The sequence below is a fragment of the Oryx dammah genome, unplaced genomic scaffold, assembly GCF_014754425.2.
Source record: "Oryx dammah isolate SB20612 unplaced genomic scaffold, SCBI_Odam_1.1 HiC_scaffold_19, whole genome shotgun sequence".
Taxonomy (NCBI): domain Eukaryota; kingdom Metazoa; phylum Chordata; class Mammalia; order Artiodactyla; family Bovidae; genus Oryx; species Oryx dammah.
Window position 1 is genome coordinate 26384582 of NW_024070203.1, and position 16657 is coordinate 26401238.

The following is a 16657-nucleotide window of genomic DNA, read 5'->3' on the forward strand; positions in this document are numbered from 1 at the left end:
AGGGCTCCTCCAACATGTAGCAGATGTGTTTCAATAACAAAGCATATCCTGGAAGCATTTTAGGATTTAATTATTTAGCTATTTTATTGAACTGTGGAGCAAGGGGGTGGGCATGGATTGAGGAAGCATATTGTAAAATGACACAGCCTGGAAATTCAATTCCGAAAGTAGTTTAAGCCTCCACATGCTGAAGTTTCTTTCAGAACATATGCTAACTGCTTTTTGATACACAGACTCCAAGTGCAGTCACCCATTCTACATGCACGGTGGCAATCACTCTGAATTCTCCTCTCCTCTTCATCACCCCCCATACTCTCATCTCTCCCCTGCATTTTTGCAACAACTTCCCATCTCCTTCGGTTTTACCCTGTTCAAAACTATCTTCCACTGCCCACTCTTTCTAAAATGCAAATCTGATTATTGGATCTGTAAAACAAAAAGGGAGTGATGTGACATGAGAGCTTAGGAAGGATTAATCCAAAGCAAAAGAAAATTGATCAGGAGCAGGAGGAAGGAAGAGAATAAAATAACAGCAGTAGAAACTGTTTGTAAAGTACCAAAAGGTTCAGACAGAACAGTTCTGAATCCTGTACAATATACACAGCCAGACTCCAGCTCTCCTGGGCAATACCTTCTCCTAGGAATGATACAGGTTTTATAGGGGAATGTCAGTAAAGAAGAAGATGCCAGTCTGTGTGCAGTTTTTTGAAAGGCTAGACAAGTGAAGGAAAAGCAGTTTTATCACAACTGCCCAACAGAGGTGAGAGCAACCTCATCCACCTGAATTCCTTCCTGTGGTCTTCCTTGCCCATAGTATAGAAGTCCAAGAATTTCAGTGTGATATACCAGAACTCCGTTTTCTCTCTAGACTCTTCTTCCAAACTCCTACTGTGTACTTTGCACTCTGACAAGTATTTGCATTTCTCCAAATATATATCATCTCTATGATTTTACCTGTCTTCTCTTTTCTTAAGATTCCATATAATTTCTTGACTAGATAGTAAATTCCTGCCAATCCTCTAAAAGTTAATTTTGATCTCTTTTCCTCTATGAAGCTTTTCCTGCTCACCTTCACACTAACTCTTTGTCAGGGATAGCCCCCACAATCAACTTTCATGAAGTCTGGCACTCCAGTCTATGTTTAGCAGTTATCAATTCATATGGAATTCTCCATGCAAGAATACTTGGAGTGGCTTGCCCTGCCCTACTCCAGGGAATCTTCCTGACCCAGGGATTGAACTCAGCTCTCCTGCATTGCAGGCAGATTCTTTACCATCTAAGCCACCAAGGAAGCCCACAAAAATGGAATATAAATTTTTGAGACATAATGTGCTCAGTTTATGTGCATTGAATGAATGAGTGGCCTGCTCAGGATTGCAAAGTCCAGTGTAAATTGAATTATATGTATGCGGTAGGATGGGTAGGTGAGGCAATGCAGAGACATCCCTTCCCCTCTGACTTAGAGAACAAGTGTGACCCAGAAACAATGTGGGCTGGGGACTAGGACAGTGGCACAGAGCAACCACCGCTTTTGTTTTATTTTTGCAGTCAGTACTTTGGTTATGATGCTTTTAATCGTAAGTATCAGAAAATCCATCTTATCTAAATTAAGCAAAAATATCCAGAGTTACTCTAGTTTTAAAAAGCCCTTAATCATGGACTCATGGTAAAAGATTAGAATTCAGTTTCTCCCATCTCTTGGTTGTGTTTTCTTTCATGTTGTTTTTTTACTTAACCTCCCTGAAGAAGCCCAAGGCAGTTCCAGGTAAACAGCAACCTTCTATTGGCCAGTCCAGGAGAGGAGAGAGCCCTCTTCTCATCTGGAAGTGCCACATTAGGCTTATTGCTCTGACAACACCCGGATCCCCCTACCCATAGGTAAAGCAAGACACCATAGCCATTGACATATATTACCAGGTGAATATATACATACATAGCTGTGTGTGTATAATTATCACATGTTTTAAGATTTTTATTTTACATAAGTTCACAGAAAGAACTCTAGACTGCTTTAATAAAACATGTCATTAGTTGTATCTTTTCTTCTAAGAAATCTCTTCACTTCTCATGTTTTCTGTTTCCTCATCTTTTAAACCTAGAAATCTTCAGCATCCCTTCCTACTCTACAGTTCTCTGGAATGACATTATGATTCTAGGGCAAAGGCAAGTCTAATCCCAAGTGAACTGAGAGACAGGTAACTCTTGAGATAGACTGCATCACACACTTATGTTTTTGGCTCATTGTAGCAGATTTTACATTTTCAGAGCCCTGAGAACAAAATTAAAATAACAGCAACTGTGTATCAGAGCTTATTATGTACCAGCCTCAGTACTGAGCTCTTCATATGTTATTTCATTTGTCCTCACTCAACTCAATGAGAAAAGCATCATTACCCCCATTTTATAGATAAGGAAGTTATCACTTTATCAGTCACTCAGCTAACATTAATGAATGCTTACTACATGTTGGATCTTATTCTAGGTCCTGAGAACATAGAGATGAACAAGACAGTATAGGTCAGCCCTCACAGAATTTATATTCTCTGAAACTGAAGTTATTAGGAGTTTGCCTAGCTCTGGTTTATTCACCACTCAAGGGCAAGTCCAGCTTCTAGAGTGATGTAGAAGTCTATGGAATGCTGTTAGCTCTTCATGGCTCTACCTCTGTGAGTTTGCAGAACAGTATCTGTAGTGGGCTTGTGGTCAGTGCTGGGCAGTAGGGCCAGAAGCCAGGAAGACCTGGACATGGGGTAAGGAAAATCGAGGACACATTGGAACCTGCCAGCACCTTCCATTTGTCCCCCAGCGCCTCTAACCAATGAAGACCTAAGGACAGTAAGTACTGTTTCACTCGCATCTATCCAATCTCATGCAAAATGTTCTGATGGCTCCATAAAGGAAGGGAATCCTGAGAGATCCAGCTCCAGCCTAGCCAAACTGACTGCACAAGAGCACCACAGAGGGCATGGGGAGGTTTGGAAGGTGGTGAGTTAAGAGAGACAGACAATGAGTGGATTTTAAAAGTTACAATTAACATGTCAGATGCCAACATGTAGTTGAAGATTACAGGAGGATGCTGTGCTACAGAGTCGCTGGTGGCTACTTTACCTGGGGGTCAGGAAACTTTTCAGAGTTGGTAAGTGGAAAAGCAGAGATGTCAACCCAAGCAATGTGGCTTTGGAGCCAATTAATTTATCTTCTATACAAATTCTGTATAGACTTGAATGATAATAATGATTTCCTGGGGCTAGAGGTGGGGGAGGGTAGAATCCTCTCCAGAACAACAGGGTCAAAGTCTCAAGGTCCTGGAATTTGTGGCTTTAACAAGTACCTGGAGTGGCATTTAGCAGACCACTTTAGAGAACACTGCAACAGTGAGTCACAAAAGAGTAATAAATTCCTGAAACTGGACTGCTCACATCATCCTGAAAAGAAGACTGAGTTATCCCTGGCTGAGTTTGAACCACCAACCTTTCAATTAGCAACCAAATGTGCTCATCAGGTGTACCGCAGAGACAACTGTGCAGCTCAGCTACATGTTCAGCCCTAACAGATGGTCTCCTCTGTGTGCCATTCTGTCTGGAATAACACACAAGGACTCAGTAATATATACACACACACCATCAACTTTTCTGATTCATCATAAAAACTGTGCTTGTGTGTGTATATGTGTTCAAAAAGAAGAACCTGCAAAGCTTTTCAACTCCTCAAAGGTACTTTAAAAAGCACTGTGGTTAGACATCTCAGCAACTCCTTCAGACACTGGGGAGAGACGTGTGAGAGAAAACGTGCTTCATTTATATAGAAAGGCTTCCGGGCTTTAGAAACGCAGCCTGAAAGGCGAAACTTCACCAACAGCAATAGCTATTCGTCAACATTAATGGAAACGTCCACTTCCCCCAATGCTGAGAATTTCCAGGGGGATTAATTGTTTAATATTCACAAAGGACTTTGAAGATGAAAAGACCCACATAAAGGCTGAAAATGAACACTCCCTTTGTTTGCTTTTCTCATCCTGTAGTTGAATCTGCAAAGCCACCATGTCTTTGAAAATGCTCCAAGATTATAATCATGATGATCACCCTTGGAGTTGAGAGAGTGAGTAGAGAGGACTAATTTAGCCCAAGCTATAATTCCAGTAACTGTAAGAGCAAGGACTTCGGTATCAAACACAGTCCTGACACTTTACAACCTGCCAGCTCTAATCTTGGGCAAGTTACTTACCCTCTCTGAGATTCTATTCCCTCAGCTGAAATATTAACTAATTATACATACCTGGCTATTGTCAAGTTAGAGATATTTTAAAGGACTGGCACATTGCTGGTACTTGTACAATTAGAACTATTGTTGCCATCTCCAATATTTGAAGAATATTAATAAATGAGATTTCCAAGGCTTAATGCTACAAAAGCAAACATTGATCCTAATTAAATAAAAATTACATAAGAGTAGGAATGAGCCAGGCTGACAGATAAGAAATCTTTTGAATCATTTGTAAGTATGTGTGTGTGTGTGTCTGTGTGTGTGTGTGTGTGTGTGTGTCTAAGAGAGGACTATGCTATTATTTACTCAAGATTATATAACTTTAAATGGTCCTTTCTTTCATAATGTTTTCTTTTTCTTCTAATATCCCAACTACTTTCTTTGATAAGTCTCTGCTGTCGACTCCCATTCACACACTCACTCCCATCTTTAATGTTTATTTCAGTGTTTGTCAAAGTTGAGAACCTAAGAACTTCTGTGAAGCATCTGAGCAACTCAGCCTTGAAGAGATTGAGTATAGTAACTCTGAACTATAAAATGCTGCAGGAAGAGACACTTAGGCCCAAATCCATCCCCATTTCATTTAGATGTTGGGGATTATCTTGCCACTTTTTCCAAATCAGGAGCACTCTGGGAAACGAGGTAGGAGCTGGCAAGAAAGGATAGGAGAAATATATTGTTTTCTCTGCTTTCAATTCTACCTGGATTTAACCCATGGCGGGGATTCACTAAGCACCACTGTCCAGCTCCTATTTGCTGTCCCTTCAACTTTGAGACTCCTTCTTTAATAATCTCAGTGAAGTAATGACCCTGGCCTGGGATTCCTCTCCCTATGCTGATCACAACAACTCTGAACATAATAGCTATTATCATATGAATATAAAACTATACTACTATGGAGAGAAAAAATAAAATCAAGAATCCCCAACAGGTCCATTTTCTAACATTTAGAAAACATTGTTCTGCAGTGTACTGGTTTACAGAATAAGGTGCCCTGCTTCTCTGATATGTACAGATAAGTAACTTCAAATCCTAAAAGTTATGGTGCCAGTATGTGATGCCTGAAAGCTTGAAGCAGTCAGTGCTGTGGTTCTTCATAAATCAGAAAAGAGTTAAGGAAAAGAAGAGAACCAAGAGTTTCTCTCTGGTTTCCCTCATAGATTGCCATGATATAGAAAGGAGTGAAATTAGAGGGAGGCTTACTAAGGTAGCATACAATATCTTTAGGAAAATATCCTTTAAGTCAGGTTTAGAAAAATTTATAAAACCACATAATTGGCTTGGTTGGGAACAATATTAATATTATTATTAAATATCATTAAGGAACAATATAATATTAAATATCATTTAGGAACAATATTAATAATAAATAGTTCACAAAAGAACTACCTAAAAGAGTTGGTGACCCATAAGAAAAGAATGTAAATCAGAATGCAGAAGACCTGAGTTTGAGTACTACCATTAACATTAATTAGTTCTGTGATATCGGGAAATTCTATTAAACTTTGCTGGCTTTGTTTTTTGCTTGTTTGCCTGCATTTTTAGTCACTTGAGAATTGAGACAGTGGAAGAATTTTAACTTGACAACTTACTAAATTTTGACAAGAATTCCTCTGCACATGAATATCTCCCTTTAAGAACAAGACCCATTGTCACTATTTATCTTCTCAGTGTCCTTAGCTGGGGATTTCAAGGTACCCTGGATCCTCAGCACATATTGGTAAGAATGGATGTCAGGCAGAGTAGCAGGGATATAGATTTGGCTCAAGAGTCCAGAACACTGTAATAAATTCTGTTTTAGTTTGGTAAGAATTGATATCCATTAATGTCCAAACAAGAGGTACATAAGTATATAAGTTTCCTGAGAAGCCTGGATAAAGCTTACCTGTCTCCTGAGAATCCTGTGTGCAGATCAAGAAGCAACAGTTAGAACTGGACATGAAAAAACAGACTGTTTCAAAACTGGGAAAGGAGTATGTCAAGGCTGTATACTGTTACCCTTCTTATTTAACCTCTATGCAGAGTACATCATGCAAAATGCTGGGCTGGATGAATTACACAAGGTGGGAATCAAGATTTCTGGGAGAAATATCAACAACCTCAGACATGCAGATGCCACTCTAATGGCAGAAAGTGAAGAGGACCTAAAGAGCCTCCTGATGAGTGTGATAAAGAGGAATGAAAAAGCTGGCTTAAAACTCAACATTCAGAACTAAGATCATAAAAACAACAACAGCAAAACTAAGATCATGATATCTGGTCCCATTATTTCATGGCAAATAGAAGGTGAAAAAGTAGAAGAATTTATTTACTTGGGCTCCAAAACCACTATGGACAGTGACTGCAGCCATGATATTAAAAGATGCTTGCTCCTTGGAAGGAAAGCTACAACCAACCTAGACAGCATATTAAAAAATACTTTGCTGATAAAGGCCCATGTAGTCAAAGCTATGGTTTTTCCAGTAGTCATGCACGGATGTGAGAGTTGGACCCTAAAGAAGGCTGAGCACTGAAGAATTGATGCTTTTGAACTGTGCTGCTGGAGAAGACTCTTGAGAGTCCCTTGGACTGCAAGGAGATCAAGCAGTCAATCCTAAAGGAAATCAACCCTGAATATTAACTGGAAGGACTGATGCTGAAGCTGTAGCTTCAATACTTTGGCCACCTCATGTGAAGAACCAACTCATTGGAAAATTTCCTGATGCTGGGAAAGATTGAAGGCAGGAGGAGAAGGGGGTGACAGAGGATGATAGTTGGATAGCATCACCAACTCAATGGATATGAGTTTGAGCAAGCATAAGGAGATAGTGAAGGACAGGGAAGTCTGGTTCACTGAGACATGGGGTCACAATGAGCCAAACACAACTTAACTACTGAACAACAAAAGCAAAGTACATAAGTATTCAGGAATACTTAATCCAGAAGTAATTAATGCATTACATAGAGAGTGCTGAGGTAACAGTAAAACAACTGAGCATCCAGTAATAACTCAGTATGAATACTAATCACAGGCAACATGTAAAAAGTGTGAGTCATCTGGCTAGAAAAAGTAGAAATCAGTCTCAGTGGCTTCAGAGGAGGGTTGTACTAGGAATGTAGAGGTGAAAAGAGGAAAACTAAGACAGAAATCCAGAAACAGGGCAAAATGGTGGCAGAGAGGGCAAAATGGTTAAGAAAGTTGCCATCTGGTAGGAATTTAGTTAACACTTTGAGACAGTGTTGACTAAGTCTTGAACCTTTTCTCTGATGAACCAAGGCTACAAATGTCTAAGCTGAAAATACCGTGATGAATGAACCACCAGATTTTTGCTTCTAACCAAGATGGAGTGACACCTATCAGATTTACCCCTCTACCTAAAACAAATACAAATTAGACTAAAATAGATAATGATCTCAAAACAGTGGAGATGGGAAATGAAGGGCTGAATCTCTAGAGTTTGGGAGACAAATGATCCAGTGAACACTACAATTGCCCTAGTGAGAGGATTTTCAGGCTTTGGTTACAAGGAGTAACCCTTGAGTTGAAGAAATGGAGTCTGGGAAGACTAAGGTGATTATATTTTCAAGTATTAGAAAAGAAAAAGCTGCACAGAGAGGACTCCACACACTTGAAGAGAATCTCCATTGAGTATCCAGTGGAATAGTGACCAGTGAATGCCTGTGAGGCTAAATACTGGAGCCAGAGAAAGCTCCATCTAAGAGGATTAGAGAGAAGAGCATGTTGATGCTAACACAGACCATTAGTATTTCCTGCAGTTATGAATATCCTGCATATAAGAAGAACCAATAAGCCAGCTGAAGAAGAGGACAGATGTAGTGAGATTGACCACTTAGAAGTAGAGCTTAGAGTACAGTGTGGAGAACTGATTAAAAGGAAAGAAACCCAAATCAAAATAAATGTACAAAAATGACAGAGATTATTAACCTTTTTAAAATATAGAAATATAGGCACTTACTATGCTCTAGACACTGTGTTAGGTTAACTCCATGCACAATCTTATTTAATCCAACCACTAACTGAGGTCGGAGAAGACACATAAATTGCCCAGGTCACATAGCTAATAAGTAGATGAAATGGGATTCAAGTCCAAGTATGTGGTTCCAAAATCTGGTCCCTAAGCCATACTGCTTCCTTTCCTGGAGTTGGCTAATTCAGCCCTAAGACTACAAATCAAAGTCCTACATCTGTCCTGGAAGCAGAACATTGAGAGCACCATCCTTTACTTGACACCTGACCATACATAAAAACATTAATATGACAATAGTAACAACTGGTGTTTGTTTATTATTTAGTATGCATCAAGTCTATGTGCTGCACCTACATCCATTCATTTAGTGCTCCTAACAAGCAGGAAAGAAGTCTATTTATTTTTGCTTCTGAAGAGTCTGGCTACCAGAGCAAGTATATTACCCACCCAGGCATTTCACAGTTCACTGCCCTTGCATCAGCCAGACCCCCTGACTTCACTGCAGAAAAGACATCAGCACCATGCCAAAGATTAATGTGTAAGAAAAGGCAGCACTAAAAGAAGAAGAATATCACAGCTAATAAACTAGCTTCTCTTAAACTATTTTAAGATCTTTATTTGTGTAAAAATGCTGAGACCAGAGTGGTTGCTTAATATTATGGGACAGTTGAAGCCTTAACCAGGATCATGTGAACTTTGATTATTTTTTTTCTAATAACCACAGAATTTAAATATCATGCACCAAGATCGTTTTGCTATTTTCTTAGTAAGCCAAATGTTTAGCAAAATATACAAAACTTATTCAGTGCTGCTCCCCAGGAATAAGCCTCTGTGTGTTCTTTGAATCCATGACTTCCTAGCATATCATTTTTTTGTCCAAAGCCATACACTTGCCTCTCTTTTTTGCTGCTTAGAGTCAAAAACAGTAATGAGTAGGGCAAGTTAAAAGAAGCAATTGTGAACACTAAATTTTTCCATTAACTCAAAAAATAAGAGTTTCCAGGCAGTGTACTCAATGAGGGGCTGTTTTGACTGAAGAAATGATAGTCTCCTATTACGACTTTCATCTGATACTCTGTGTGTGTGTGTGTGTGTGTGTGTGTGCGCGCGCACGTGCATGGTGAATAATACAGAAGCAGGAATGTAGAAGGACATATATGGACCATTACAGCATATTCTTATCATAAGATCATAAAAATATGGTACTTATTTTTTTCAATCACCCAGGCTATTATGTAAGCATGACTTCCATGTTCAAACTGAAGTCTGTGGAGCATAATGAAGATTGATAGTGCTCTGAGGTCAGACAGTTCCGTAGCAAAGCAGGGAGAAGAGGAATGGTTGACATACAGAAGTCTCAAGTAAAAACTTCAAGTAGATGAGTAGATGGTTAGGGTGATAGGTTTGGCAGAAAATAGTGGATATTGGTTAAAAAGATTCAGAGTTCAAGGACTAGATTTTCCTCTTAGGAATGATGAGGGAAGAGAAGGCAGACTGTGATTCCACTCCATTCAATTCAATATGTAATTCTTGCGACCATGAATGCTCCATCCCAGTGCTTGGCACTGGGAATACAAAGGTAAATGAGATCTTTTCCCTGTCTTTGTGAAGCCCATGTTCTGCAGGAAGAGAGATTAGAGAGAAACAGAGGAATATTTATGAACAATTAACTCCAATTCATTTTGAAAAGTGTTGCCAAAGAGATATAAACAGGATGCATAAAATAGGAAACTCCAGCTTCTATGGAAGTTACCAACGACTTTGGAGTGAGTATATTGGTTAGCAATGTGCTAGGTGCTATAATTAATTAATCCCAGCTGTATAATAGCTCAAAATAAATTTATCTGGGCTTGTGTAACAGTTATCAGTGGGTTGATGGGTCAGTAAATCAAGTCTCCACCTTGGAGTATTTCAGAAAGCCAGATTGACTGAGGTTCTGCCATCTCCAATGCAAATCTCCCCAGATCTTCATGCATTTCCCCTTGTCAGTAGGCAGAAGGGGAAAAAACATAGATACACCAATTCAAGAGGTTTTTTTAAGTCATGTCCAGGAATGGTAATATCACTATGTTTATGTTCCATGACTAGATATAAGACACATGGCTACCCTACCAACATAGGAGGTTGAGAAAAGTAAAGTAGCTGTGTAGACCATGAAGAAGAGGAGAACATGAATTTTTGTGAACAGCTAGCAGTATCTGTCCCAGGCAGTAATATCTGAGCTGAATTTTGTAGGACAAGAGTTCACTAGTTAGAAGGCCTGAGGGTGCACTCTGACTATACATAGAAACAGTCCAGGCAAAACTGAACATTCTGTTCATCCTTTATTTTCTATTACCTACCAATCACCCTTCCCTGTCACCTCTGAAAAGTTTGTTTTCACAATTGTCCCCAAATACATCGGAGAGAAAAGTAAAGAATCAATCATGTGCTCCTAGCGTTACATGCATTTATAGCAGGGTAAATAATTGTGAGGCTATAGTTTTTCAATGCTATACTGTCTATTAAGGGCAATCAATCTTCTCTGAGGCTAGAGAGTCAGAAAAATTTGAAAACATTTATGCCATCTTCCATGCGGAGACAAAATAATTTCACTGAGTGATTCAATAAAGGTACATCCAGGAAAATAAAAGTTATGCCAAATAAATCAGAGAAACATAAATATAGGGAATTAGTAACAAAGATGCTAGAAGAAGGGATGTCCCTGGTGGCTCAGGCAGTAAAGAACTTTCCAGCAATGCAGGAGACCCAGGGTCTATCCCTGTGCCAGGAAAATCCCCTGGAGAAGGGAATGGCAACCCATTCCAGTATTCTTGCCTGGGAAATCCTGTGGACAGAGGAGCCTGGCAGGTTACAGTCCAAGGGGTTACAAAGAGTTGGACACCACTGAGCAACTAACACTTTAATGCTAGAAGAAATGAAAAAATGGGAAAGATTTTTTTTTTTTAAATGAAATTAAAGACTCTAGGAGCCAAATCTTATCTTGAGGGTGGATGTACAATAGGTCAGGGCTGGGTAACCAGATCAGGATAAAACATCAGAAGCTAGAATCTAGAATCACAGTGATTCTGGTCAACAGGGCTTGAGCCCAGGGAGGGGGGAATTGTGTGCTGGGAGGGAAGGTGCTAGAGCACAGAGAAAACCTAGTCCCTTCTAGAGGCTCTGCCCACAGCAAAGAGAGAGATGGACAAGCTCCCCAGCCCCCGCATCACTGTTTTTTCAGTCAGTCTCCAGGGATTCCTACGGGCTCTTCTAAGGCCTCTAATTGTTTTCAGAGATCTGCTCTCTCCTGAGCAGGAAGTGCATCTGAGAGCAAGTAAGCCAATGACTGTTTACTTGACTTAATTGTATTCAAAACAGCTAATCCTTCCACTTGAGGCAAGACTGAAGGGTAATTTTTATTCCCTGCAGTTGAGGGTCACAAGAGCCCTGTTTTGTTTCCTTTTTGCTGTTGTTCTTTTCCTGAAGTGGTAGAATCTTTAACCAGCTCGGTTAATAGGAAAATCGAACATAGGATTTTTCCTTTAGAGGCTCTGCAGTTAGGTTAAGAAAAGGATACAAATTTAAACTTTGGGAATGAAAGAGCTATTTGATTTCCTCATCCTATATGTGAAGATCTAGTTCACAAAATTAAAAATGTAAGTGATTAGATTGGTTTATATTTCCATAATCCTCTATGATAAAGGATTGAATAGTTCTAGACTTCTCAAAATATTTCACATTTTGCTGTCAGTCACTATCCCTTTGAAAAGTAGTAAATCCAGAGAAATTATTCCCTTTGTGTAGGACAAGAAAAAGGCCAGGAGAGAGTAAGTGCCTTGCATTTTGCCACTTGGTTGGAGTAAAACTTCTTTCTCTCAGTTTTTCATATGAAAAACAGATCTCTTATTAGTTGTATTGCCTACATCACCAGTACGTTTACATCTTGAAAAGAGTTGAGTGCACTGCAAATTCTGTGTGATACAGAATTATAGGTTTTACTGCTTTTATGGAAAGCAGTCATCACTCATTACATTCAAAGATAATATAATTAGGATTACAACTATCTAAGAGAGATGCTTCTGTCCAGACTGTTTCAAATGCCACAAAATATTGCAATAAAAAATATATATTTTAGTGTAAATTTTGATGTGTCTACCATAACTTGGGCTTCCCAGGTGGTGCTAGTAGTAAAGAACCTGCCTGCCAAAGCAGGAGATATAAGAGCCATGGGTTCGATCCCTGGGTCGGGCAGATCCCCTGGAGGAGGACATGGCAACCCACTCCAATATTCTTGCCTGGAGAATCCCATGGATAGAGGAGCCTGGCAGGCACCGTCCATAGGGTTGCAAAGAGTTGGACATGACACGCACACCATAACCTTATGCGGAGACACACTAAATAAAATAGATGAAAACAGAGCTGTTCTTGGTGGAGTGGTTGTGTGGGATAGAATCATCATGAATTGTCTCCACCCCCCTTATCTTTATAGGCAGCTTTCAAGGCAACTCTTCAAAAACTTTGGAGTACAACTTAGTGCATCTTGAATACCATAGGATAAAAAGACATTTTAGATATTATAGTTTCATCCATTGCTAAAATTTTGATTAAAGATTTTGATATTGCATTTTGGGAATGAAGAAATTCTCAGGTTCACATAAGTGTTCAACTGGCATTGGCCCTTAATAATAAAGAAACTGATCATGAACTCTAGTCCATTGATCGGGCTTCCCTTGTAGCTCAGTTGGTAAAGAATCTGCCTGCAGGGCAAGAGACCTGGATTTGATCCCTGGGTTGGTAAGATCCCCTGGAGAAGGAAATGGCAACCCACTTCAGTATCCTTGCCTGGAAAATCTCATGGACAGAGGAGCCTGGTGGGCTGCAGTCCATGGGGTTGCAAAGAGTCAGGCACAATTGAGCAACTAACACTTACACTTTTACTTACAGTCCATTGATCAATGTCTACCTTGATGCCAAAATCACAGTTTTTGATGCAACTACGAATGTAAATGTTCACTTACTTTTATTTGGGGATTGTCTATTGTTTTTATATACATCTAAAACTGATTTCTGTATGTTGACCTTGTATCCTACACTTTGCTGAATTAATTTATTACAGCTAATAGAGTTTTGTGGGTTTTAAGGATTTTATGGGAATAAATATAATTTTACCTCTTTCTTTCCAATTTGATTGCCTGTTCTTTTTGTCTGGCCTAGTTTCTCTAGCTAGAAGCTTCATGTAGTGCTGAATAGGCATCACAAAGGCAGCCCTACTTGTCTTGTTCCTGATTTAAAGGGGAAGGAAAGCTTTCAGTCTTTAACCATTGAGTACAGTGTTCCTTGTGGGTTTTTAGCATAAACACCCTTTGTCATGTTGAGTGAGTTACATTCTATTTTTAGTTTGTTCTATGTTTTCATTATGAAAAGCTGCTGTATTTTGTCAAAAGCTTTTTCTTCATGATTAGAGATAATTCTGTTTTTTTTACTTTCTTCTATTAATATGATGTATTATATTGAGTTATTTCTTATTGCAACTCTTACATTTCTGAAATAAATCCCACCTAGTTATGTATAATTCTTATAATTTTGGACTCGATTTATTTTGCTAGTATTTTGTCGAGGCTTTTAAGATCTTTCCCTTTTTAAAAGCCATTTATCTATCTGGCTGTACCAGGTCTTAGCTGCAGTTTGCAGGACCTTTGATCTTCATTGAGGCACATCCAATCTGTATTTGCAGCAGGCGAACTCTTAATTGCAGCATATGGGATCTACCTCCCTGACCAGGCATTGAACCAGGGCCCCTATATTGGAAGCACGGAGTCTTAGCCACTGGACCACCAGGGAAGTCCCTAAGATCTTTCCTTTTTAAATGGAATAAAGTAATAATTATATTGTGATGCAGCTAATATTTGTTGAGTGACTGTATCAGCTAGAAAATCCTAATCTTAATTTTCAGGTAGGAAATTTGTTTCTATCTGAACTTTAAGGTAATTACCTCTATATCGTTTTGAAATATACTATAATTTAGATTATCTAGTCATCCACACTGAAATTTCTCCAAAATTAGTCTGAGATCTATAGCCTGCCTTGGCCAAATGCAGATGATTTCAGAGAAAATGTACTGTTTGCCTTTGATATAAAAATTACAGCCTTTCCAATTTAAATATTCTAGGGATTGTCAATTAAGAAATTTGAGATTTTTTGAAAGTCATCTTCATGAATTATAGTGTTATAGACTTAGGTTCTAGAGTCAGACAGGCCTAGATTAAAATAAAACTCAATATTTGAGACTTCTTATATAAGTTATTTAACATCTCTATGTACCTATTTCCTCATTACTATTCATATTACAACAATGGTATGTACTTAATAGTATTCCCACAAGTATTAAATGAGAAAATGCAAGTAAGTCATTTAGAATCATGACTGGTACACACTGAACATTCAGTTAATGATGGCTTTTATGATAATTATCTTATTGGATTCCAGACAATCAATTTCTCTATTCTCATTTAGGTTTAAATCTGTTTAGAGAAAATTGGTTAGTTACTAAATTACATATGTTTATAAATTTCCTGTACATATTTCTACTAAATTACATATGTTTATAAATTTCCTGTACATATTTCTAAGCAAATATTAAATAATAGAAGAAAAGGAGAAGTGAGTATGGACAAAACAATGATATAGTAAATGTTTCCACTTTTCCCAGAAAGATGTGATGTGACACTACAAAGTAAAAGTAGCTTAAAGTGTTCTTGACTGGAATTAAGAAGCATGAGGTTGCAGAAGGATAAGGGCATAACCAAGCCAAGCAAAATGAATGGGCTAACTTAACATTTCCATGAAAAATTTATTGTACATTAAGTTAATGTGTTAATTTTCATATTAATGTACCATTCGATAAGAGGTAATTTAAAGAGCTATTTAGGATCTGTGATAAATATTATTCTGTTAAAAATAATTATGAACCTTTCTTATGATATCTTCTCTCTGGGAGAATTTTACTTTCTATTTCACTGACATCAGGTTTGTCCATGTGTCTGACTTCAGCCAATGAAATGTGAATGGATGTGATATGAGACTTAGCAAAAATTTAAGAGCCAAGAGTAGTTGTAACATTTCTCTTCTTTCCTCTGTTGTAAGATTTGTACTGTCTCAAATAGAGGCTGTTCCTTGAGTTCAGGTCTGAAAATGGAAATAATATGGAACAGAGCTTCAAACAACTTGCAGTAGACAGGTTTCCTATAAAGAAATTAGCCTTTGTTATTATAAATCATATAGAGACATTAGGGTTAATTATTGCTATAATATAATTTTGTCTAAGGGAAAAAATGTTCTTCCAAAACAGTTTAAGTGTTGTTCATGGTAAAAGGATATTTTAATAATGCAAATGCATAATTTTATAGGATTATTAAAATTGTATATGCACTTTTATGTGCTATAAGAGGGAGGAGCTCAAGACGGTGGAGTGGGACTTATTCCAGGGGCACAAAGATGGTTCAATATCCTCAAATCAACCAATGTATTATACTGCATTACAAAAGGAAGGATAAAGTCACATGATAATCTCATAGATGCAGAAAAAACATTTCACAAAATTCAAAATCAATTCATGATAAAAACTCTCCAGCAAAGTTGGTATAGAGAAAACATATCTCAACATAATGAAAGTCATTTATGGCAAATTCACAGCTAACACCACATTCAGTGGTGAAAAGATAAAACCTTTCCTCTAAATTTAAGAATAAGACAAGGATGACCACTCTCACCACTTCTATTTAATAGAGTTTTGTAAGTCCGAGCTATGCAATCAGTTTAAAAAGAAATAGAGAAGGCATTCAAATTGGAAGGCAAGAAGTAAACTGTTCACTATTTGCAGATGACATCATACTTTATATACAAAACCCTAAAAGTCTCCACCAGAAACTATTAGAATTAATAAATGAATTTAGTAAAGTTGCTGGGTAAAACATAAATATATAGAAATCTGTTGCTTTTCTGTACATTAGTAATGAACATAAATCAATGAACTACATGAAAAATCATATCAGGAAGAAAAAATACCTAGGAGTAAACTTAACCAAAGAGATAAAAGAACTATATTTTGAAAAGTGTAAAACATCGATGAATGTAATTGAAAATGGTACAAAGAAGTGGAAAGATATTTTGTGTTTATAGATTGGAAGACTTAATATTGCTAAAGTGACCGTATTATTCAAAGCTATCTACAGATTTACTGCAATCTCTATCAAATTACCCATGGCATTTTTCACAGATCTAGAACAAATTATGCTAAAATTCATATGAAACCATGAAAGACCCAAAATAGCCAGAGCATTTTTGAGAAAAAAGAAACAAAGCTGGAAGCATCATTCTCCCTGACTTCAGTCTATACTACAAAGCTATAGTAATCAAAACAGCTTGATACTGGCATAAAACCAGAT